Source organism: Macaca nemestrina, chromosome 5, assembly GCF_043159975.1.
Source record: "Macaca nemestrina isolate mMacNem1 chromosome 5, mMacNem.hap1, whole genome shotgun sequence".
NCBI classification, from domain to species: domain Eukaryota; kingdom Metazoa; phylum Chordata; class Mammalia; order Primates; family Cercopithecidae; genus Macaca; species Macaca nemestrina.
In genome coordinates, this window is record NC_092129.1 from 166720159 (window position 1) to 166743148 (window position 22990).

At 41.9% G+C, this 22990-nt stretch overlaps 1 long non-coding RNA gene across 2 annotated transcripts in view; it reads right to left on the reverse strand.

Annotated features, from left to right (window-relative positions):
• Nucleotides 1-3672: 3672 nt before the first annotated feature.
• The window catches only part of LOC139363498 (uncharacterized), a 28610-nt gene continuing 9292 nt past the window's right edge, over nt 3673-22990 (reverse strand). For both annotated transcript variants that reach the window (XR_011624009.1, XR_011624010.1), the window contains exon 2: nt 3673-8954. This is a non-coding gene — a long non-coding RNA (uncharacterized lncRNA). The remainder of the gene's footprint in view (nt 8955-22990) is intronic.

Sequence of the window (22990 nt, forward strand, 5' to 3'; positions counted from 1 at the left end):
TGAGGCAGGAGAATGAGGTGAACCCGGGAGGCGGAGCTTGCAGTGAGACGAGATTGCGTCACTGCACTCCAGCCTGGGCGACAGAGCGAGAGTCCATCTCTACATAAATAAATAAATAAATAAATATTATACTTCCATGAAGGTTTAAAAAATAGGGGAAAGAGGGGTGTTTTTTCACATAATGAATTGTCTAGATGTAGACACTCTATTCTGGTCAATGATTTGACAATGTTATCGGGGTTCGACTAATCTCTCTTTCTAATTTGCCATCCCATGGTGTTAGCTTTTATTATCATGCTAGCTGCCCCATGATCTAAGCTGACACTGATCTAGGCATTATCCTCACATTCAATTCAGAATAAAAGGAGAAGATAGAGAGTAGATGCGGACAGTTGTGTCTGTTCCTTTTTGCCAGGAAAACATTCCTATAATCCCCAAGTAGGCTTCGACTTGCATGGTATTGGACAGACCTGTTAAACACGGGATTGTCAAGTCTAGCTACAGAGGATTCTTGGAAAGTTTAGTTTTCCAGGTTCTTTTCAGGAAGACAAGGAAGAAGGGGTTGGGAATGGAATATTGAGCCAAGAATTTTTGCCACTCTTTTTTTTTTTTTTTTTGAGACGGAGTCTCGATCTGTGGCCCAGGCTGGAGTGCAGTGGCACAATCTCGGTTCACTGCAACCTCTGCCTGTGGGGTTCAAGCCATTCTCCTGCCTCAGCCTCCCTAGTAGCTGGAACTACAGGCACCTGCCACCATGCCTGGCTAATTTTTTTGTATTTTTAGTAGAGACTGGGTTTCACTGTGTTAGACAGGATGGTCTCGATCTCCTGACCTTGTGATTGACCCATGTCAGCCTCCCAAAGTGCTGGATTACAGGCCTGAGCCACCGCGCCTAGCCTGCCACTCTTTTCTTTACCTCCAAATTATTATCAACCTTAAACAACAGATGTCATTATATTAAATGGGATCAAACTGTGTGTGTATTTATGGAGGAAGGAGTATCACTGGTATTTGAATAATTCTAAAGACAAAATTGACTGGGCACGGTGGCTCAGGCCTGTAATCCCAGCACTTTGGGAGGCTGAGGCAGGTGGATCACCTGAGGTTAGGAGTTCGAGACCAGCCTGACCAATAGGGTAAAACCTGGTCTCTACCAAAAATACAAAAACTAGAAGGATATGGGGGCACGGACCTGTAGTCCCAGCTACTTGGGAGGCTGCAGCAGGGAAACGGTGTGAACCCGGGACGCGGAGGTTGCAGTGAGCCAAGATCACACCATTGCACTCCAGCCTGGGCGAAACAGCGAGACTCCATCTCAAAAAAAAGAAAAAAAAAAAGATATAAAATTATATTTCTTCTTACAACCACATAGCTTTGTTATTAAAGTTTCTTCCTGATATAAAAATACAGATTAAACTTCACAATGATGGGAAGCACTTCAAGATAAATATTAGAATAGATGCAATTCTCATTCTTAAAATACTTTTCAGAGAGAAAGCAAATTTGGACAGCTGATCAAAATAGTTGGCAAAAAGACAGAAAAAATAAACAAATACTGCTTTATTTTAATGTGCCAGGTCCAAACCAGCCTTAAATAACTCTACAAAATCTTTTATGAAAAATGATTCACTCCAGGAGTCAAATGTCACAGGCAGTTTTTCCTCTAAGTACCTGCCAAAATTTGTCCCCTCACTTCCAATTGAGGGGGCTCACTTGACTCATAAGGGCCTATTAGCATTTCTCTTCTCAACCCTGAGTTCAATGGTGTCCATTTTAGTAGCTTGAAATTGAGCACTGTGGAAGTAGTTTTACCACAGAAATTGGAAAATGTTACAAATCACTTATTTTCTTAGTTTTTTAAAATGTCAAATTTTATTTTAGATTCAAGTGGTACATGTGCATGTTTGTTACGCTGGTATATTGAGCAATGCTGATGTTTGAGGCATGACTGATCCCATCACCTAAGGAGTGAGCATAGTACTCACTATGGTAGTTTTTCAGTCCCCACTTCCCTCCCTCCCCATCTAGTAGTCCCCAGTGTCTATTGTTCCCATCTTTGTGTCTGTCTGCACCCAGTGTTCAGCTCTCCCTTAGGAATGAGAACATGTGGTATTTGGTTTTCTGTCCCTGTGTTAATTTGCTTAGGGTAATGGCCTCCAGCTGCATCCATATTGCTGTGAAGGACATGATTTCATTCTTGTTTACGGTTGCTTAGTATTCCATGAGGTATATTTACATTTTTAAAAATCCAATCCTCTGTTGATGGGCACCTACATGGCAAATCAGTTATTTTTTTTTTCCTGGAGAGTACTTAAATAACTACTAGCATACCTCTGACCACTTGCATCAATTTTTAGAGTTGACTACATTACACACCCAGAAACAAATTTCCCCCATGAATGATGCAATGGATCCATTTGCTTTTTCACTTGTATGTTGTTTTTCTCCCTAACTTAACACTTAACAACCACCACCACCGCTACCACCACCACCACCAACAACACAATCAAGGTAGCCAGTAGCAATTTTTATGTCTTAAAAAAATTAAGCTGTGAAAATATTTGCATGAGTAATCTGATGGCGGGGTTAAGAATATATTTGGCTGTGCACAGTTCCTCACACCTGTAATCTCAGCATTGTGGGAGGCCAAGGCATGTGGATCACGAGGTCAGGAGACCGAGACCATCCTGGCTAACACAGAAACCCTGTCACTACTAAAAAATACAAAAAATTAGCCAGGCGTGGTGGCACGCACCTGTAGTCCCAGCTACTAGGGAGCCTGAGGCAGGAGAATCACTCGAACCTGGGAGGCAGAGCTTGCAGTGAGACAAGATTGAACCACTGCACTCCAGTCTGGGTGACAGAGTAAGACTCTGTCTCAAAAACAAAACAAAACGAGAATAAATTCTTGGCGCAGTACTTTGGAGCCAGTGCTACATGGAAGAAACTCTTTGGCAGGAAATATCCCATTGACATTGGTGGCTGGTATAGGGCAAAGTAAAATCCTTCACTGTAGGGTAAGGTCCAGGACAGAAAATGTTTCTACAGCTCCAGTCCTTATTGCCTAGGAGGTGAGGACTTTTATTTCCTGAACAGTACCAGAAATTACTGTCAAGGCATACAAGTGTTGTAGAGGAATTGCTATACCACTACTATCAGCATCCCCAGTGGTATCAGTCATCCTGATGCTAGGTACCCTTAAATAATTGTGGCAAAGGTAGAAATGTGAATGAGTGCAGAGTAGATTGAGTCGAATGAGTCCCTACGAGATTAAGAATGACATTGGACACAAGAATCCGATCTTCTTCAGGTATACAATTCTATTTTATCTTCAATCAGATTATTCTTGACTAGAAGTTCATCATCTTTTTCAGGCTTGGAATTTGGGGAGGTACCTTTAATAAAGATATATGTACCATGTTCAGTGAGGCAGAAAACCCTTGGGCCACCTATTATACCTCCTGTGCCTACCAAAAGACTATCATTCTTGGTTGAATTATTCAAATAACTAAAATAATTTGTTAAAGAAATGATATCATATCTGGGTTTTAAACATTAAGAATCACAAGTAGATTATGAATTCATGTTACACAAATGGACATATTTAGGATCCCAGTATTGGCTTTTGTCTTAGTCCATGTATGTTGCTATAAAGGAATACCTGAGGCTGGGTAACTTATAAGAAAAGAGGTTTATTTGGCCTATGGTGCTGCAAGCTGTACAAGAAGCATGGCACCAGCATTAGCTTCTAGCGAGGACCTCAGGCTGGTTCCCTCCTGGTGGAAGGAGAAGGGGAGCTGGCATATGTGCACAGATCACATGGTGAGAGAGAAAGAGGGAAGTGACAGACTTTTTAACAATCTGCTCCCATGGAAACTGATAGAGCAAGAACTCAACTCATTACCACAAGGACTGTACCAAGCCATTCAGAGATATCTGCCCACATGACCCAAACACACCCTATTAGGCCCCACCTCTAATACTGGAGATCAAATTTCAGCATGAGATTTGGAAGCCTCAAATATCCAAACCATAGCATTTTATCCCTGGCCCTCCCAAAACTCATACTCTTCTCTCATTGCAAAATACAATTATTCCATCCTGATAGTCCCCAAAGTCAACTTGTTCCAGCATCAACCCAAAGTCTGAAGTCCAAAGTCTCATCTGAGACTCAAGGCCTAGTTCCTTACAGTTGTGAGCCTGTAAAATAGAAAACAAGTTATTTACTTGTAAGACACAATGATTATACAAGCATTGGATAACCATTCCTATTCCAAAGGGAGAACTCAGCCAAAAGAAAGAGGTAACACAGGCCCCACGCAAGTCTGAAACTCAGCACGGTAGACATTAAATCTTAAAGCTGCAAAATGATCTAGCTTGACTCCACACTCCACATCCTGGGCACACTGGTACGAGAGGAAGGCTCCCAAGGTTTTGGGCAGCCAGTTTCCATGGGTTTGCTGGGCACAGCCCATGAGGCTGATTTCGTGATTAGAGTCCAATGCCTGTGTTTCTTCCAGGCTGAGATTAAATGCTGCTGGTTGCTCTGTAATTCTGGGGTCTGGAGAGCACTATTCCTGTTCCCACAGCTCTGCTAGGTAGTGCCCTGGTGGGGACTCTCCACAGGGGCTCCAACTCCATATTTTTCCTTATAGTGACCTAAAATTTGTTTTTATGCAAATTCCACTGTTTGGTCCTGTATAGATCTGTAGGAATCTTCTTTCAACTGGCATCCTACCTCTATCTCCTAAATGTCCTGCAATCCAATCACTCAAAATTTCTTCCACAATGACTCTCATATGATATGGTTTATAAAGCCCTTTCCATATCTTGGTGCACTTATCTGGATGTTCTGTATCTGTATTTACCAGTATATCCTTAAATTGTTCAGTACCAAATGCAGCAAGACACATGGGCTTTGATTGACCAGGAGCTAATGCTGTGTTTGGATGGAGTCTGTAATCAAATATCTATGGCGGCTGGGCGTGGTGGCTCACGCCTGTAATCCCAGCACTTTGGGAGGCCGAGGTGGGCGGATCACCTTAGATCAGCAGTTAAAGAACAGTCTGGCCAACTTGGTGAAATCCCGTCTCTACTAAAAATACAAAAATTAGTCAGGCATGGTGGCAGGCGCCTGTAGGAGGCTGAGGCAGGAGAATTGCTTGAACCCAGGAGGCAGAGGCTGCAGTGAGCCGACATGGCACCACTGCACTCCAGCCTGGGCAACAGAGAGACTCTGTCTCCAAAAAAAAAAAAAAAAAAAAAAAAAAAGGCTGGGCACGGTGGCTCACACCTGTAATCCTAGCACTTTGGGAGGCCAAGGTGAGCAGACTGCCTGAGCTCAGGAGTTTGAGACCAGCCTGGGCAAGACTGGGCAAAAGTGAGACTCGTCTCCAAAAAAAACACAAGTCTATGGCAACCAAATTATGTTATTAGATCATTTGGAATGTCATTCAGCTAAAATCTCTGTCTTATCAAATGGGATTTTATTAAACCATATTTTCGACAGGACGCAGTGGCTCATGCCTATAATCCCAGCACTTTGGAAAGCCAAGGTGGGCAGATCACGAGGTCAAGAGATCGAGACCATCCTGGCCAACATGGTGAAACCCCGTCTCTACTAAAAATACAAAAATTAGCTGAGCATGGTGGCACGCGCCTGTAGTCCCAGCTGCTCAGGAGCCTGAGGCAAGAGACTCGCTTGAACCCAGGAGGTATAGGTTGCAGTGAGCCGAGATTGCCACTGCACTCCAGCCTGGCGACAGAGCGAGACACCATCTCAAAGAAAAAGAAAAGAGAAAGAAAAAATACAAACAAAAAATAAACAAGCAAGAAAACCATATTTTCCCCCATTTTTTACTCATGTAATTGGATTTTTAAACATAAAGGTAGGACTTTACATTTATACCAATTGATATTCATTCTTTGAGATGTGATTCAATGTTTCCAGACAGTCAAAATATTTTTGAATGCCCAGTTTTATCATCCAAACAATTAGCTATTTTTTTCTAGCTTCACCTTGTTTGAAAATTTAATGAAATGTCTTTTTTTTGTTTGTTTTCTGTTATAAAAGTCAGAGGTAAAGGGATTGCTGTGGAGGCACGGTATGCTATGGTTCACCATTAGATAGAACAAAACTTCATCCTCCTCCCTGAGTCTCTGCCTTCTATTTCCTGTTAGCTGTAGGTTCTGTAAAAAGTTAACAAATTCTATTCCTATAAACTTCTGGTCTTCTGTCTGTTCTGGATTATTCAAATATTACAAGGATGACACAAATGTTTCCACTTACTTCAAGGATGTACTGATTGAAATTTTAAAAGAAGCCTCAAAATGAAATCAATTCAATGAAAAATAAGATTTTTTATAACTGATTCCAAATGGAATTTGAAAAGAAGATATATATATATATATATATATATGCCATGAAATAAATTTCCAAAAGATGCAAAACTGGCTATTTCTGCAGGGTGGATAAATCAATTGTGTCTCCACCAGGTGGAATTTATTTGCAGGTCTATTGACAAAAATGTTTGCAAAATCTTTTATCTGTAACTGGCAGAGTTGTAAGATAGCTCAAAGACAATGAAAGACACATGCTCCATAGAACCAGATAACCCAAGGGCACACCACAAGCAGAACACTGTTTTCCATTGAAGTCACTCAGTAATCTTTTGGTATATTTCAAAGTCTTTCACACATGTTTTCTACATAGATGATATAAAACCAAGAAAAAACAAATGCTTCTTTTGTCTTTTTTTTTAAGACAGGGTCTGGCTCTGTCACCCAGGCTTGACTGCAGTGGCGCCACCATAGCTAACTCCAGCCTCGACCTCCTGGGCTCAGGTGACCCATGATCCTCCCACTTCAACCTCTTGAGTAACTGAAACTACAGGCACATGCCACCAAGCCCGGTTAATTTTTATATTTTTTGTAGAGATGGGATTTCGCCATTTTGCCCAAGGGGTCTCGAACTCCTGAGCTCAAGCGATCCTCCCACCTTGGCTTACAAAGTGCTGGGATTACAGGTGTGAACCATTACCCTCAAGCAAAAAAAAATTTTTCATTGATATATAATTGTGCATATTTATGGGTAAATGTGATATTTTGATACATGCATACAATGTGTAATGATCAAATCAGAGTATTTAGGATATCTTGCCTCAAACATTTATCATTTCTTTGTGTTGAGAACATTTCACATCTTTTTTTTTTTTTTTATACTTTAAGTTCTAGGGTACATGTGCACAATGTGCAGGTTTGTTACATATGTATACATGTGCCATGTTGGTGTGTTGCACCCATTAACTCATCATTTACATTAAGTATATCTCCTAATGCTATCCAACCCCCCTCCCCCCACCCCACAACAGGCCCTGGTGTGTGATGTTCCCCTTCCTGTGTCCAAGTGTTATCATTGTTTAATTCCTACCTATGAGTGAGAACATGCAGTGTTTGTTTTTTTTGTCCTTGCTATAGGTTGCTGAGAATGATGGTTTCCAGCTTCATCCATGTCCCTACAAAGGACATGAACTCATCCTTTTTTATGGCTGCTTAGTATTCCATGGTGTATATGTGCCACATTTTCTTAATCAAGTCTATCATTGATGGACATTTGGGTTGGTTCCACGTCTTTGCTGAATAGTGCTGCAATAAACATATGTGTGCATGTGTCTTTATAGCAGCATGATTTATAATCCTTTGGGTATATACCCAGTAATGGGATGGCTGGGTCAAATGGTATTTCTAGTTCTAGATCCTTGAGGAATCACAACACTGCCTTCCACAATGGTTGAACTAGTTTACAGTTCCACCAACAGTGTAAAAGTGTTCCTGTTTCTCCACATCCTCTCCAGCACCTGTCATTTCCTGACTTTTTAATGATCACTATTCTAATTGGTGTGAGATGGTATCTTATTGTGGTTTTGATTTGCATTTCTCTGATGACAAGTGATGATGAGCACTTTTTCATGTGTCTGTTGGCTGCATAAATGTCTTTTTTGAGAAGTATCTGTTCATATCCTTTGCCCACTTTTTGATGGGTTTGTTTTTTTCTTGTAAATTTGTTTGAGTTCTTTGTAGATTCTGGATATTAGACCTTTGTCAGATGAGTAGATTGCAACAATTTTCTCCCATTCTGTAGGTTGCGTGTTCACTCTGATGGTAGTTTCTTTTGATGTGCAGAAGCTCTTTAGTTTAATTAGATCCCATTTGTCAATTTTGGCTTTTGTTGCCATTGCTTTTGCTGTTTCAGACATGAAGTCCTTGCCCATGCCTATGTCCTGAATGGTATTGCCTAGGTTTTCGTCTAGGGCTTTTATGGTTTTAGGTCTAACATTTAAATCTTTAATATGTCTTGAATTAATTTTTGTATAAAGTGTAAGGAAGGGATCCAGTTTCAGCTTTCTATATATGGCTAGCCAGTTTTCCCAGCACTATGTATTAAATAGGGAATCCTTTCCCCATTTCTTGTTTTTGTCAGGTTTTGTCAAAGATCAGATTTTGTCAAAGATCAGATGGTTGTAGATTTGTGGTATTATTTCTGAGGGCTCTGTTCTGTTCCACTGGTCTATATCTCTGTTTTGGTACCAGTACCATGCTGTTTTGGTTACTGTAGCTTTGTAGTATAGTTTGAAATCAGGTAATGTGATGACTCCAGCTTTGTTCTTTTGGCTTAGGATTGACTTGGCAATGTGGGCTCTTTTTTGGCTCCATATGAACTTAACTTTAAAGTAGTTTTTACCAATTCTGTGAAGAAAGTCATTGGTAGCTTGATGGGGATGGCATTGAATCTATAAATTACCTTGGGGAGCATGGCCGTTTTCATGATATTGATTCTTCCTATCCATGAGCATGGAATGTTCTTCCATTTGTTTGTGTCCTCTTTTATTTTGTTGAGCAGTGGTTTGTACTTCTCCTTGAAGAGGTCCTTCACATTTTCACATCTTCTCTTCTAGCTATTTTGAAATACACAATGAATTATTAACTATAGTCATCCTACTGTGCTGTCGAACACTGGAACTTATTCTTTCTATCTAACTGTATGTTTGTACCCATTAATCAAACTCTGTTCATCTCCATCCCACCACTCTTCCCAGGCCTTGGTAATTATCATTCTCTTAGTTTGTATTTCTGATGTGTATGTAGACTTATGGAATGTCATTCCAAACACAGCAATGATGTATATTTAATTTTTGGATGTGAGGATTCATCTTTCACTTGCAAGAGCAGAACAAAATGGCTATTGAGAGCTCAAATCCCCTCTTGGAGTGTGTGTCTCATGTGGTATAATGACAGCACACTAGACGGGAGAGGATATATCAGATATGGGGACAATCAGATGGAAGTGGGAGGCCAACAGCCTTTGAACCCTCAGCGGGTCTGACCTCTGGGGTTGTCAAACGAAATGTCAAGAAACATTTCAAAGATTTTCGACATTTCTGAAAATGTAAATTCTTCTAAATCTAAGAAAATGTTATTTTTTTCTTTTATCAGATCATCAAATTAATTTGTGTCTCCCAAGTGAGCCATTAATTTTCTGCATTTTTTCTCTTTGGACTGCCTAATCTAAGAGTTGCATATACTTTGCAGGAGCTCCCTCTCTTTTATTTATCCTCTATTTTTTTTTCATCCTAAAGTTCAAATTCTGCTTTTACCACCAATAACATCAACACAGTAAAGAAATTGTTGAAGGCCGGGCGCGGTGCCTCACGCCTGTAATCCCAGCACTTTGGGAGGCCGAGGCGGGCGGATCACAAGGTCAGGAGATCGAGACCACAGTGAAACCCCGTCTCTACTAAAAATACAAAAAATTAGCTGGGCGCGGTTGTGGGCGCCTGTAGTCCCAGCTACTCGGGAGGCTGAGGCAGGAGAATGGCGTGAACCTGGGAGGCGGAGCTTGCAGTGAGCCGAGATCGCGCCACTGCACTCCAGCCTGGGAGACAGAGCGAGACTCCGTCTCAAAAAAAAAAAAAAAAAGAAATTGTTGAAATGTAGCTCTCATGCTCTGATCAAAGCTATTTCTCTCAAGGTGATTCAGAGACACAGACTCTCAGAAATGTGCAAACATTTATGTTGTTACTAATACACCAGCAAAGCTTCAGCTGTACCAAAGGCCAGAAATAAAATTAGAGCACTGAGCTAATTAGCATTGTATGTACAGAGGAACTGAAAGTTATGTTTCATATTTACCCCTTGGGAATGGGAGGGCTGGCTTTGTCAAGTTTAAAACCCAAAACATTGGCAGGGTTCTCAAGGCTTTTGAGATTCAAACAGTATTACCAGTATTGAGATTCAAACAGTATTCAAACAGTATTACCACTGGCAGCTTGCAATGCCATTCTTTTTTTTTTTTTTGAGATGGACTCTCACTCTGTCGCCCAGGCTGGAGTACAGTGGCACGATCTCGGCTCACTGCAAGCTCCACTTCCTGGGTTCACGCCATTCTTCTGCCTCAGCCTCCTGAGTAGCTGGGACTATAGGTGCCTGCCACCATGCCCAGCTAAATTTTTTGTATTTTCAGTAGAGATGGGGTTTCACTGTGTTAGCCAGGATGGTCTCGATCTCCTGACCTTGTGATCCGTCTGCCTCAGCCTCCCAAAGTGCTGGGATTACAGACGTGAGCCACCGCGCCCGGCTGCCATTCTTAAGAAATACAAAAATTGGCACCAGAGAACCAACTGCTTTGCATCTGGGAAAAAGAATTTAATGCATTTGGCTTTTGAGCTTCACAGCAACAAAACTGTTTCTCTTCTGACTGAAAATAGCTCTGATAAAAAGGTTTCTTGAGACAAATTCTTTTAAAAGGCCTTGATTAGAATGTGTTTACCCTTAACTTAAAATCATGAACTCCAGTGAAGCTTTGTACAAAATTGCATTCGTGTCTGTACTGTCTTTCTGCAGAATTTAAAAGCCAGAGCTCTTTGAGCTGCCACCTCCACTCCCTCAATGTGTCTGGTAGAAGCGATTTCATGTTTGCAGGGAAATTTATCACATTTGCAGGGGAATTTGGTCTGTCTACCTTTTAAAAATCTTTGCAGAGGTTGCTGGAATGGGTGTGGTAGGGTGGAATGGGAGTGGCTGTCTTGATCCATTCTATCACTTTTTAAATCTTCTTTTCTAGTTTTTTTCACAGCATTGCTAATGTTGGCTACTAAAAGCATCTTTCATTCCTTACGCCTAGCAGCTGATCTACTTCGGGAATAGACGATTGTGTTGCAGCAACAGAGAGGTATGAAAGCCTACTAAAGTTTGGCATGGAGTGCTGAGCCAGAACAAGGTTGAATTCTGTCTTTTTTTTTTTTTTTTTGAGACGGAGTCTCGCTCTGTTGCCCAGGCTGGAGTGCAGTGGCCGGATCTCAGCTTACCTCAAGCTCCGCCTCCTGGGTTTAAGCCACTCTCCTGCCTCAGCCTCCTGAGTAGCTGGGACTACAGGTGCCCGCCACCTCGCCCGGCTAGTTTTTTTGTATTTTTTAGTAGAGACGGGGTTTCACCGTGTTAGCCAGGATGGTCTTGATCTCCTGACCTTGTGATCCGCCCGTCTTGGCCTCCCAAAGTGCTGGGATTACAGGCTTGAGCCACAGCGCCCGGCCTACCTGACTGTCACTCCATCCTCGGTGTTCTCATCTGTATAACAGGGATGATAATATTAGAACCTACCTCAATGGATTGTTTTAGAGATTAAATGAGCGCACTTTTATAAAGTGCTTAGAACACAGCTTGGCATTTAGTATGTGCCTTATAAGTATACTTTGAATTGATCAGTTAAGTTAAAATAATTGCTTTTCATTGTGAAGATTTGGAAAAGTGCCAAATATGCATCAGTAAGAATCTAGTTAAATCAAATATAGTACTACATTTGTACAGGAGTATATAATGAACGTATTAAAAAGAATGTGACAAGTTGCCCTGTCTAATATGGAAAGATGTCCAAAAAATATACACATATATATACATATGTGCATAGAGAATTAGGTCTGCAGGAGCATGCAGGTAACTATTATCTACAACTGTTTCTGAGAGGCACAAAGAGACTTGGAAATTCAGGAGGCTCCCTTTTTGTTATGCCTCTTACTTTTACTAAAAAAAATTGACCCAATTTTCAGTTACTTTAAAAAAATCTAGTTAGGCTGGGCGTGGTGGCTTAAGTCTGTAATCCCAGCACTTTGGGAGGCTGAGCCAGGCGGATCACAAGGTCAAGAGACAGAGACCATCCTGGCCAACATGGAGAAACCACGTCTCTACTAAAAATACAAAAATTAGATGGGCATGGTGGTATGTGCCTGTAGTCCCAGCTACTTGGGAGACTGAGGCAGGAGAATCGCTTGAACCTGGGAGGCAGATGTTGCAGTGAGCTGAGATCACACCACTGCACTCCAGCCTGGCGACAGAGCGAGACTCTGTCTCAAAAAAAAAAAAAAAAAAAAAAAAAAAAAAAAATCTAGTTAATTATTATTTTTGTTAGGGAAAAAAAGAATAATTGAGAAAGATGAAGGACATAAACTTAATTTTGTCACCTAAAAGAACAAAGACAAATAAGGCCACACATGGTGGCTCACACCTGTAATCCCAGCACTTTGGGAGGCTGAGGCAGGAGGATTGCTTGAGATCAGGAGTGTGAGAACAGCCTGAACAACCTAGTTAGACCACCATCTCTACAAAAAATATAAATAAATAAAATTAACTGGACTTGGTGGCATGTGCCTGCAGTCCCAGGGAGGCCGAGGTGGGCAGATCACTTGAGCCCAGGAGTTCAAAGCTGCAGCGAGTCATGATCACACCACTGCACTCCAGCCTGGGCAACAGAGTGAGATCCTGTCTCAAAAATGTTTTTTAAAAAGAATAAAGAGATATATGAGGTTCTGAACTGCTTTGCCGGTATCTTTTGCATTAAACACAACTTTAGTGTTTCTTTGGGAACTGAAAGCTAGCCCTGGAAATCTTCAGCCTTCATCCTCTTCTCCAAGGCATGACTTTGGGTTATGATATGGACAACAACTCACTATAATTAAGGCACATTTTATTACTTATAGATATGAAATTGAATATGCTTCACCTTACCAATCTTCTACGATTGTTTCTGAGAGGAACAAAGAGACTTGAAAACTTGGGAGATTTTGTTCATTTTGAGGGAGGTGGATGCATGGTAAGGGGATAACAATAGAACCAGAAAATGAGTTGCATCAGGGAAAACACAGAAGACTAGTGATTCCTTATAAACCAGTAGCCCGGTTGTCCCAAATATTTTTCCTATCAATTTACTGTGATGCATATAATTCCCATCATTATTCACTACTTAGGGTTAAGATACAAACTTTATGGACAGAGATTATAATAAAGAAAAAATTGGGCCGAACGCGGTGGCTCATGCCTGTAATCCCAGCACTTTGGGAGGCTGAGGCAGGCGGATCACAAGGTCAGGAGTTTGAGACGCAGCCTGGCTAACATGGTGAAACCCTGTCTCTATTAAAAATACAAAAATTAGCTGAGCGCAGTGGCACGTGCCTGTAGTCTCAGCTACTTGGGAGGCTGAGGCAGGAGAATCGCTTGCAGTGAGTTTCAAGACAGCATAAGACTCTATCCTTGTTATCTACTTAAATTTTTTTGTCATCTACTTGGGTAAAGGTATAAAAGGTGTGGCACATCATATATTTGCAAGACACTGAGCTGAAAGAAAGGATATAGGTAGGAAAGAATCTAGAGATTTTGATATATTGACATGAGGGACAGAATTGAATAGAATGAAATTTAGCAGGATAAATTTAAGGCCTTGTTTTGGGTCCAAAAAATTCCGAAAGCATATGAACATGGTGAAGGAGACTATGTTTAAGTGACAGAGGTTTTCGTCTTCAGTAAACCCAATACCTATCAACTTTAGAGATTGTTTGTATCAAGCAGATCATGCAATCTTTTTTTTTTTTTTGAAACGGAGTCTCCCTCCGTCGCCCAGGCTGGAGTGCAGTGGCCGGATCTCAGCTCACTGCAAGCTCCGCCTCCCGGGTTTACGCCATTCTCCTGCCTCAGCCTCCCGAGTAGCTGGGACTACAGGCGCCCGCCACCTCGCCCGGCTAGTTTTTTGTATTTTTTTTAGTAGAGACGGGGTTTCACCGTGTTAGCCAGGATGGTCTCGATCTCCTGACCTCGTGTTCCGCCTGTCTCAGCCTCCCAAAGTGCTGGGATTACAGGCTCATGCAATCTTAAATTGCATTCACAAGACAATGGGATAATTCAAGTTAGTGCATGGTCCCAACTCACTCTGTCATTTCTGAAAGGTTGCATTCTACTTCTAGAGTCCTGGTTCAAAAACAATATGCAAAAATGAATTTGAGTTGAGAGACGACTGATCAGAGTAGTGAAGGGACTTGACACTATGTGTGAGTTTTCATTGAAGAAACTGGGAAAATTTAGCTTGAAGGAAAAACTTAGATGAGGATAACACGTTGCTGGGCTGTCTTATGGGAAAGGTATTACATTTGATCTATAAGGCACCAACAGATAAACTACGATTGGGAGAATTAATAGACAGATTTTGTCTCATTATAAGAAGTAATTTTTATGAGTAAAAACTGTCCAAAGATGGAATAAGCAATAGTGATTCTCTTCATTGAAAACATATAATGCATGTCCTTTTAAAAAAAAACAAAAAAATGTTGAAATGGGCACATGGTTAGTAGTTTGAAACCTCATCATCTGTAAAACTAGAGTATGCTAGAACTAAACTTGGCAGATGTCCATGCAGAGGTTGGCCCATAACTCCACAGTAAAGTTAACTACAGGATGGCACTTAGATTAATATGTAAGGCCTCTTCTGGCCAGGCATGGCGGCTCACGCCTGTAATCCCAGCACTTTGGGAGGCCAAGGCAGGCAGATCACGAGGTCAGGAGTTCGAGACCAGCCTGCTGAACATGGTGAAAACCCATCTCTACTAAAATTACAAAAATTAGCTGGGCGTGGTGTTGGGCGCCTGTAATCTCAGCTATTCAGGAGGCTGAGACAGGAGAATCACTTGAACTCGGGAGGCAGAGGTTGTAGTGAGCCAAGATTGTGCCACTGCACTCCAGCCTGGGCGACAGAGCAAGACTCCGTCTCCAAAAAAAGGTAAGGCCTTTTCCAATACATTTAAGACCTCTTTCACATCTGGGAGCCTATGGCTTTATAAATGCATGAAATATAGATTCTATCGAGATTGTAGCTCAGTTACTGACCTTCTAGGTCTAGGTTCTAGGCCTCCCATGAATACGTGAGTATTAGTGTGATTCTTGGACTCTGTAAGGCTCCATTCACAGCTGGTTAACTAGAAATGGAAAACTGATTCAGTTGCCAAGCAACTCAGATTTGGATAAAGATGCCTCCCTGTTTTAGTGTACCACATAAGTAGATAAACAAACATTCTTTTAACTATGACTCAGTCTTCCCCTGTGGGTACACTTATAAAATGAATGAAAGAACCAAGGCAGATATTTAGGTAATTCAGGGTAAAATTTTCTATAGGTAAATAATCTGATCATTTAAAAGCCCCAAATGGCTGACCCATGTGAATGATTTCCTTCATTCTACGTCTCAGTGTGTGAGCAGGACAAAGTCTCAGCAGTGCACATTTATCCTTGAGAAGGTGGTATATGGTGGAGCACCAGAGACAAAGACCACAGAACTAGTGGTAAGTGTGCAACTGTTTCTTCTATAATTTGACCACCTCCACAACGGAGTTGATTTGTGAGTTCAGTCTTTTTTTTTTTTTTTTTGAGACAAGTCTCACTCTGTCACCCAGGCTGGAGTGCACTGGTGTGATCATAGCTTACTGTAGCTTTGACCTTCCAGGCTAAAGCGATCATCCCTCTTCAGCCTCCTGAGTCGCTGGGGCCATAGGTGTGTGCCAGCACACCTGACTAATTTTTAAATTTTTTTTAGAGACTAGGTCTCGCTATGTTGTCCTGGCTGGTCTCAAACTCCTGGCCTCGAGCAATCCTCCTGCCTCGGCCCCTCAAAGTGCTGAGATTAGAGCCATGAGCCACTGTGCCAGGCTAAGATGTCTTTTAAAAAAAAATCTTGGACTAGCCAGGCACGGTGGCTCATGCCTATAATCCCAGCACTTTGGGAGGCTGAGGCAGGTGGATCACAAGGTCAGGAGATTAAGACTATCCTGGCTAACATGGTAAAACCCCGTCTCTACCAAAAATACAAAAATTTAGCCAGGTGTGGTGGCACGCACCTGTAGTCCCAGCTACTTGGGAAGCTGAGACAAGAGAATGGCTTGAACCCGGGAGGCGGACATTGCAGTGAGCTGAGATCCCGCTACTGGACTCCAGCCTACGCAAAAGAGCGAGACTCCATCTTAAAAAAAAAAAAAAAATCTTGGACCACAGTCAGTAGTTGCTAGCAGGACAATGAGGTCAGTTTCTTGCAGCAATGAAAGAGTTGTTTCCCCACCTAGACTGTCAACAGTTTGAGGGCATTTATTTTTGTATTTCACAATGGCCAGAAAGCATATAGTACTAGTATTAATTTATTATGATTACAGATCAAAAATGTCCTTGACAATATTTATTCACTGTTTCCCAACTTTATGGGTATTAAAAATAATATCATACTAAATATAAACAATATATATATCTAACCAACATACCTGAAATGATGCAAATGAATTTTCTGAATACAACTATTATTATTGTGATGCTTAAAAGCTTGAGCCAAAAAAAAACCAGTTTTCATGAGACAGTGGTGATGAAATACTGATATTCATTGATTTAATTTTAGCAAATCATTAAACTCAAAATTTTTTGCTATTTTGTGAATTTTTTCTTTATTTATTTTTATGTTTTATTTTTAGAGACAAGGTCTCACTTGTCGTCCAGTCTAGAGTACAGTGGCATGAACGTAGTTCATTGTAGCCTCAAACTTCTGGGCTTAAGTGGTCCTCCTGCCTCAGCCTCCCAAGTAGCTGGGACTACAGGCAGGAACCACGCACTAAGCTAATAAAAAAAATAAAATTTCATCCAGGCGTGGTGACTCACGCCTGTAATCCCAGCACTTTGGGAGGCCAAGTCAGGTGGATCACGAGGTCAAGAGATCAAGACCATCCTGGCCAACACTGTGAAAACCCGTCTCTACGAAAAATACGAAAAATTAGCTGGGTGTGGTGGCATGCGCCTGTAGTCCTAGCTACTCAGGAGGCTGAGGCAGGAGAATCGCTTGAACCTGGGAGGTGGAGGTTGCCGTGAGCCAAGATTGTGCCACTGCATTCCAGCCTGGTGACAGAGCGAGACTTTGTCTCAAAAAACACAAAAAAATTTAAAACTTATTTCAACAATTCACTGACATGCTTGCATTTAAAAGATGGTGAAGCTTCAAAATAATAAAAAATTTCAATATTTTTCTTATTCTCATTAAAAATAACATGTATTCTTTCTAAAATGAAGAACATCATCATTATTTACAATAAAAAGAATTATGAAGTGCCCAATTATTCTAAGTGGAGGGCATGGCACTTGCCTAAACCATGCTAAAGAAGCCCTGGTTGGTGCCCTCGTGGTGGGAGATGAGAAGTGAGGATGGAGTGGAAACCCTGAGTGCTGAGGCTAAAGGCTCTCTATTCATCGTCTGTTTTAGAGACAGAAGAGCTGGCAGCCACACCCCAGTCACAGCTGAGGAACCTGTAATGATTGCAGCTACAACCTTCCTTCCGTCTCCCTACTCCACACACCCTACTGAGCCACCCCAACCCCACACCCCTAACCTATGCTTCACTCTTGTGATTTCTAAGGGGTTTGTGTTGCCAGCAGCCCTGGAAGCCACCAGATCTGAGAGGCACAAGAGGAAAGGTGTTGATGGAAGTTGTGTCTTAGCCTTGAAGGGCAAATTGTTTGAGGGAGAATAAGTAGGCTGGATAAACATAAGGAAAATCAAATGCACTGAAGTCCACCTGGAGAATAGTACATTCTCCTCCCCCCAAAATGTACATGGTTAGGGGCTCTATTTTACTATGTACATTGTCATAATTCTAGAGGATGGGTATTACTATCATCCTTATTTACAGGTAAAGAAATTGAGATGCAAAGGGCTAAACAGCTGAGTCAAAATTTGTTTTCTCAGTCTTCTGAACATAAAGCTATCACTTTGCCTTCTGCTAAAGATTGCTTAGAGAAGACAGAATGAACAAGAGAAGAGGCTTCATTTAATGTAAATCACCACCCTTCCTACCTTTCTGTCTCTTAGAGGCGCAGAGATGACGTCTATGTAAAGCAGGGCCCTTCCCCTTTCTCATTCCTCTTGCAGGTTCCTAATATCATGAGCTCTTTAGGGATAGGTTGTATCTGAGTCCCTTTTGTATCCCCAAGATCTAGCATAGTGCCTCACATCCAGCAGAGGCAGGGAATGAAGGCTACGAAAGAAGCGTATTGCCATACTATCTCTATTGAAAGATATGCAGGATGGGTGCCTAGTAGCTCACGCCGGTAATCCCAGCACTTTGGGAGGCCAAGGTGGGCGATTGCTTGACCCCAGGAGTTCAAGACCAGCCTGGGCAACATGGGGAAACTCCATGTCTACAAAAAGTACAAAAATTAGTCAGGTGTAGTAGCCTGTGCCTGTGGTCCCAGCTACTCGGGAGGCTGAGGTAGGAGGATTGCTTGAGCCGGGGAGGTTGAGACTGCAATGAGCTGAGGTCATACACTCCAGCCTGGGTGATGGAGCAAGACCTTGTTCCCCCAAACAAACAAAAAACAACACAAAGACCCCACAAAAATCTATGCTTTGGTTCTTTGTAACATAAATAGGATGTGTTTTGTGCTCTTTAAGATGCCTTCTGATCCTAACCTTCTGCATTGACAGGAAAGCTTACATTTGTTTCCGTTTCGTAGACAACTGCAACAGGATACTGGACTACTTAGTTCATATCACCAGTAGCACTTGCCAGCGCTTACAGATCTCAGATTTGAGATGCATAATTTACCACTTTAGAGGAATCTCATGTTTTCACGATGAATTAAGGAAAGCACATGGAAAACACGCCTGGACATTATCGGCAAATAATCATGAGAACTGGGGAATCAACTTATAGAAAACGCAATGATTTATTAAAATTTGGTGGAAGCCAGCCTGGAGACCTACTAACAAGTATGTAATAAGTAACTTTTCCCTAGGAAGGAGATCCTTTATATGTTAAAAGGATTCTATTTGCTTATGGAGGTGTGAAAATGATAATTTTCAGAATCCAAAGAATATATGGGCTTCTCTTTAGGAGGATATTGTGCCAAGGTAAAATGAGAACCAAAATACCAATATGTTTGTATGTACACACAGGAGAATTTTTAAAAATCCAATTAATTCTTAATTTAATACGTTGTCTTAGTAACTACTATTTCAAGATGCTCAGTGCTTACAACATAACTCATAGCTTTACCAAGGCAGGAGAAAAATAGAAAAAGACAGAACCTTAAAATACCTTTGCCAATTAAATCCTGAATTATTTTTGACTCGGAGTATAGTCAGTGATTTTACTTAAGCTGCGAAGGATGATAAAGAACACATTGAATCTTCGTGCCTCCACTTACATTTTCATTATTTCACAACCTTGAATGCGTTTGGGGGTTTCATCCAATCGCCTTTACCTCCAAATCCAAGCTTAATATCCAGCTTAATATCAGATCTTTTTTTTTTTTTTTTTTTTTTTGAGACAGAGTCTCGCTCTGTCGCCCAGGCTGGAGTGCAGTGGCCGGGTCTCAGCTCACTGCAAGCTCCGCCTCCCGGGTTCACGCCATTCTCCTGCCTCAGCCTCTGGAGTAGCTGGGACTACAGGCGCCCGCCACCTCGCCCGGCTAGTTTTTTGTATTTTTAGTAGAGACGGGGTTTCACCGTGTTAGCCAGGATGGTCTCGATCTCCTGACCTTGTGATCCGCCCGTCTCGGACTCCCAAAGTGCTGGGATTACAGGCTTGAGCCACCGCGCCCGGCCTAATATCAGATCTTAATCCAGCTTAATATCAGATCTTTACCTTGAAGGCTAAAGCCAAAATAATGCAGTTCATGACCTGAGTCACCAAATTCCCATAATCCCAGGGCAATTTCAAGAAATCCATAAAATGTGAAAAGTAAGTGATGAGATGGAGCTACAAACTGCACACCAAAACCAGCTCATGCTTTCTTGTTAACTCTTTGTAATGAAAGTCCATTGTTGAAGGCCAAAATGCCTGGAGAGGTTCATGGCAAGCTTCAAAGGTTTACTTAAAATTCCAAAAACAGCCCTTTAATAGGCCTCTTATATGATAGTTTCTTATGGCAGGTCCCATTCATTGGCTACTAAAAAGCTATTCCCAACCCCCTTTCCCTTGCCATCCCCACTGCGGAGGCTTAACAGCCAAACATTTAGCTTCCTATAGCTTTTCATCTTGCTAGGGGTAATGACATGATGGCATTGGGTCCATGAGACATAAGCAGAATCCTTCTGGGGCATGTCTAGGTGAAACTGTTGTCCCCAGGACAAGGGACAGATGTGCCTAGGAGTCTTTCTTCGTTTCCTCTTATTCCTACTGTGAATGCAAACATGACATCTGGAACGTTCACATTATTTGGACATCATGAAGCCACAAGCATAAAGGAAAGGCCAAGGAACTTTCAGGGACTCATGCCATTGGACTAATAAATGCCAGCAGCCACCTACTTCCATGCTTTTTTTTTTTTTTTTTTTTTTTTTTTTTTTTTTTTTTGAGATGGAGTCTCACTTTGTCGCCCAGGCTGCAGAGTGCAGTGGTGCGATCTCGGCTCACTGCAAGCTCTGCCTCCCAGTTTCACACCATTCTCCTGTCTCAGCCTCCTGAGTAGCTGGGACTATAGGTGCCTGCCACCACGCCTGGCTAATATTTTTGTATTTTTGGTAGAGACGGGGTTTCACTGTGTTAGCCAGGATGATCTCTATCTCCTGACCTCGTGATCCACCTGCCTCAGCCTCCCAAAGTGCTGGGGTTACAGGCGTAAGCCACCGTGCCTGGCCCCTCCATGCTCTTAATAGGACAAAAATCAACCCTTATTTGTTTAGAACACTATCAATTGGATTTTGTGTTCCTTGCAACCAAAAGCATCCCTAGTTTTACATACATCATTGATCTTTCCCAGAACACCCTAAAGGCAGCCATTTTCATCCCTATTTTATAAGTGAGGAAACAGAGGCACAAAGAATTTAAGTTACTTATCCAAGGCTGCACATTGATCTCAATCACTTCACTAATATTTCCCAGTTTTTATTATTTTATTTATTTATTTATTTTGAGGTGAAGTCTCACTCTGTCACCCAGGCTGGAGTGCAATCTCAGCTCATCACAGCCTCCATTTCCTGGGTTCAAGCAATTCTCCTGTCTCAGCCTCCCGAAGAGCTGGGACCACAGGCATGCACCACCACACCCAGCTAAGTTTTGTATTTTTAGTAGAGATAGGGTTTCACCATGTTGGCCAGGCTGGTCTCGAACTCCTGACCTCAAGAAATCTGCCTGCCTCAGCCTCCCGATGTGTTGGGATTACAGGCGTGAGCCACTGCACCCAGCTGCATTTCCCAGTTTTTAAATAGGGTTTCATTTACTGGCTAACCAGTAAGGCTGCATGCACTTACTGCAGTCTCTTACTGTGTGTGTGCAGGCACGTGTGTGTGTGTGTTCTAGTGTTCCTACCAGGGAATTTAGGTTCTAGTCCAGTTCTACTACAACTTGCCTTCAGGGTGTGGCCTCTACTCCATTTCCTCTTCTGTAAAATGATGGACTGGATTAAAATTCAAAAGTCTCTTCCAGTTCTAACGTTCTGTGATACCATCATTTTCTCACAAGATTGTGAGTTTCACAACACTAAATAAGGATTGTAGTGTTTTGGGGGGTTTTCCAAGCTTAAATTACTCGACCCATGACAGATATGCAGTAATTCCATTACATCTGAGCTAAGGTTTGAATGTCCCTCCAAAAGCATGTGTTGGAAACTTAATCTCCAATGCAACAGTGTTGGGAGGTGGGGCCTAATGAGGGGGTGACTAGGTTATGACGGTAGAGTGAAGTGGGATCATGGATTCTTTATAAAAGGAACTACATGAGTCATCTCTGCCCATCTAAGAGAGAGAAAGGTAGGTAGGGTGGCAATTGTTGCCTTGCCTCTGTTGTTTTTACAGTAACTACCCCTACACTGCCTTTGACCATTGAATGCCAGCACTTGGGACCTACCATCTTGGAATCTAATTATTACCATTGCATTTATGTTTTTCAATTAAGTGACTACAGTTCCCACTGTAAGGTATGGTTTACAGAGAAGAGCAGTCACAGAGCTCTAGGGATTTGGAGGCTCTCCTTACAAATCTATTTCTCAAGGCATTGGTGAAAGGCATGTCTTCTGGGCCCTCCTAATGTGGGTGAGGTTTCACATGGCAAATTCACTCTAGCATTATCAACCTTTGAATCCCTTCCTCTATGGTAAACCACAGGACATCAGCCATTTCTAACTTGCTGTTGATGGGACGTCTTTTGATTCATGTTTCTGCCAAACAAACTGTTAGCACCATTCTTACTCCTGAGCTGCAACATTAAATGCAGAATCTCTGCTTAGTGGGTTCATATTAATAAATTTCAGCCTGATCCAACTGTGGGTTCCCTCCACCATTATCCCACACCCTTAATATCCATTCCCACACGTGTTCTCCATATTTCTGCTTTATAAATTAGAAAACTCAAGTAGCCCTTTTGGAGTGTAGCACACCTCCTCCTGACTCACACTTGGTATTTCGCCTTTAGGGTCCTGAGGAAACTTGTTACATCTACTTGTAACTGAAACTCTAGTTACAGTTCTAGAAGCAAAAAAGCGTGGTGGGGTTGGGTCCTGAGGAGAATCAGCATTATCTTGCATGGCTACTGCCTCAGGGGAAGCCATTACTATTTCTGGTTAAACCCCTCAGAGGGAGCAGAAAAGTTGATACCACTGTGTGTGCAGACACTGCTGCCTCTGAGGGTGGGAGTAGAAATGGGGAGGTCAC